The sequence below is a fragment of the Penaeus japonicus genome, unplaced genomic scaffold (assembly GCF_977035675.1).
Source record: "Penaeus japonicus unplaced genomic scaffold, GWHDUDI00000001_assembly GWHDUDI00000026, whole genome shotgun sequence".
Lineage (NCBI taxonomy): Eukaryota > Metazoa > Arthropoda > Malacostraca > Decapoda > Penaeidae > Penaeus > Penaeus japonicus.
The window spans coordinates 24996350-24998849 of NW_028234428.1; the positions used below are offsets into that span (position 1 = coordinate 24996350).

At 38.5% G+C, this 2500-nt stretch overlaps 1 protein-coding gene across 3 annotated transcripts in view; it reads left to right on the top strand.

Moving 5' to 3' along the window:
- The window catches only part of LOC122260814 (uncharacterized), a 69525-nt gene that overhangs the window by 51678 nt on the left and 15347 nt on the right, over positions 1-2500 (top strand). The gene's annotated exons all lie outside the window — the stretch shown is intronic.

The window sequence follows — 2500 nt, forward strand, 5'->3', positions numbered from 1 at the left end:
GAACTGAGATGTTAACGATCTCTTTAACCTTCGATAAAAGATATATAGTTGTCCCATCTCAAGTTAGGTAGCTTTTGAAAGCGATAAAGATATATAAATATATATACATTTATGGCATGACTGATAATGTGATCCCGAACAAATATCTTCAAGAGGAAATCGATCGCCGAAAATGGCCGTCGTCCCACGTAACGCCACGTGGCAATTCCTGTGTTTGCATCCGCAGGTTATCTCCTTATACGTATCCAATCATGTTATTTAATTAGATGAGCATCATCTACGAAATATAATTAGATACTTTCCTCATATCAAAAAACGCCCTAAATTCGGCCAAAGACCGATACATTCCCATCGGAAATAGAGACAGAGAGGGAGAGAAAAAAGAAAGAAAAGAAAAATAGCACGCAATGGTTTAATCTGAAGAGCAATTCCACCGAGAATGAAAAGATCCTAATCCGTTCTAGGATCGCTATTGTGTACATTACCATCACTTTCTGGTCTTACTTAACGGACTTTATTGCGTTACGCCTCTGATTACCTTTCGCTCGCTTGCGCGGAAAAAGGCCACAAGTATCGAGCCATAGAAAACGGATCTTTGTTTCACATTTCTTTTCCAAGGGTAACTTATTCATAATGTGTGTATGAGATTTTTTTTTTTTGTGTGTGTGTGGGTGGGTGAGTGACTTAGAGTGTGTGTGTAAGTGTGGTGTGTGTGTGTGTGTGTGTGTGTGTGTGTGTGTGTGTGTGTGTGTGTGTGTGTGTGTGTGTGGATGGGTGGGTGGATTGGTTGGTAGATAATGTTTGTGCGTGTGTGTGCATATGTGAGTCTAATGTCTATTTTGAATAATTGTGTGTGTGTGTGTATTTGTGTGTGTGAGAGAGAAAGAGAGAGAGTCTAATGTATATGTTTGTGCGTAAGGGAGTGTGTGTGAGTGTGTGTGTGCTTTCAAGTGGCCTCGTGTAATATCTGGAGTACCGTCATATGTCTGAGGCAAATATCGTGCTACTGACAGATGGCTCTTGTGATTTCAACATTTCTTAGATATGTTTGTTCACGTAGAGAATTATATATAAACATATTTATAGCATTTCGTTATAAGGTTGTATTATACAGTCGATTATAATAATTTCCATAAGCAATGTGTGTCGTAATAGTCCCATTGACTTCCATCCTATTAAATGTCTCCAAAGGGCATTAAGAACCCCACAGTAAGTTCAATCAGCTTGCCAACGTCTGAAGTTGGCCGAAGAAGCATCATGAGCAGCCGCCATAGTCTTCAAGAGAGCTCGAGACGCTGTTCTATCCAGCTTAAGAAAGAGATTGTAAGTCGCGCTTCCATCCACCTTCCACCCTCCCCCCTCTTATGTGTTGCCGTCTCGCTTCACTGCTTCGTTTCCGTGGTAATGACTTACCTCTTTGTATGTCTATTTTCTCTTTCTCTTTCTCTCTCTGATTCTCTCTCTCTCTCTCTCTCTCTCTCTCTATCTATCTATCTATCTGTCTATCTATATCTCTCTTTCTCTCTCTCTCTCTCACTCTCTCTCTCTCACTCTCCCACTCTCTCTCTCTCTCTCTCTCTCTCTCTCTCTCTCTCTCTCTCTCTCTCTCTCTCTCTCTCTCTCTCTCTCTCTCTCTCTCTCTCTCTCTCTCACTCTATCTCTATCTCTCTCTCTATTTATCCCCTTTCTGCCTCTTCTCTTGATTCTCCCCTCTTCTGTGCACGAGTCTCCCGGATAATAGAGTTATACTTCCCTTTGCCGGTGACCTGCTCTGTTTGCGTAACGGGATGGAAGATAAGAACAACAGGAAACACGGATGCGAAGGATTCATGCTGAACAACTTATATTCAAAATAACGAAGGGAAAATAGGAAAACAAAAGATTGCTGTAATATTTTTTTCCCCCTTGTTTAGTGTACAGTGAGACATGAACAAGGAAGTAGTGTGATGAAAGGGCAAGGACGAAGGAAACAAAGAATAAGAGTGAAAAGGAGACAGGGAAAGGGAGAAGAGAATGCGTTAGAGTAAAAGGAGAAGAGAAAGAATGGAAGATTATCATATAAAGAAAGATAGATACAATACATACATGCTTTAATTAATTTGGGCAGAGAGACATATAAATACACAGAGATTCAAAGAGAAGGTAGAAAGAGGGAAACAAAAACTGATAAGAAAAGGAACAAAAGGGGAGTTAGAGAAGAGAGTGACAAAGGCAATAATGCCAATTTATTTAACTAATCCATGAATGAAAAATGAAGGATAAATACATACTTATACATAATAGTTTTTAGTGATTGAATGATTTAGTTTCTTACATGATTGAATGATAAAGATGAGTAATGAATGATGTTGATAATAAGGGAAATAATGTTGATAACTATCATAATAATACTAATAATACTATAACAATAGTACCAGTAATAGAGATGAAGATGATATTGCCAATAACAACTATAACAATGATAACATTATTAATATTTGTAAGGGAAGTAATAATAGTA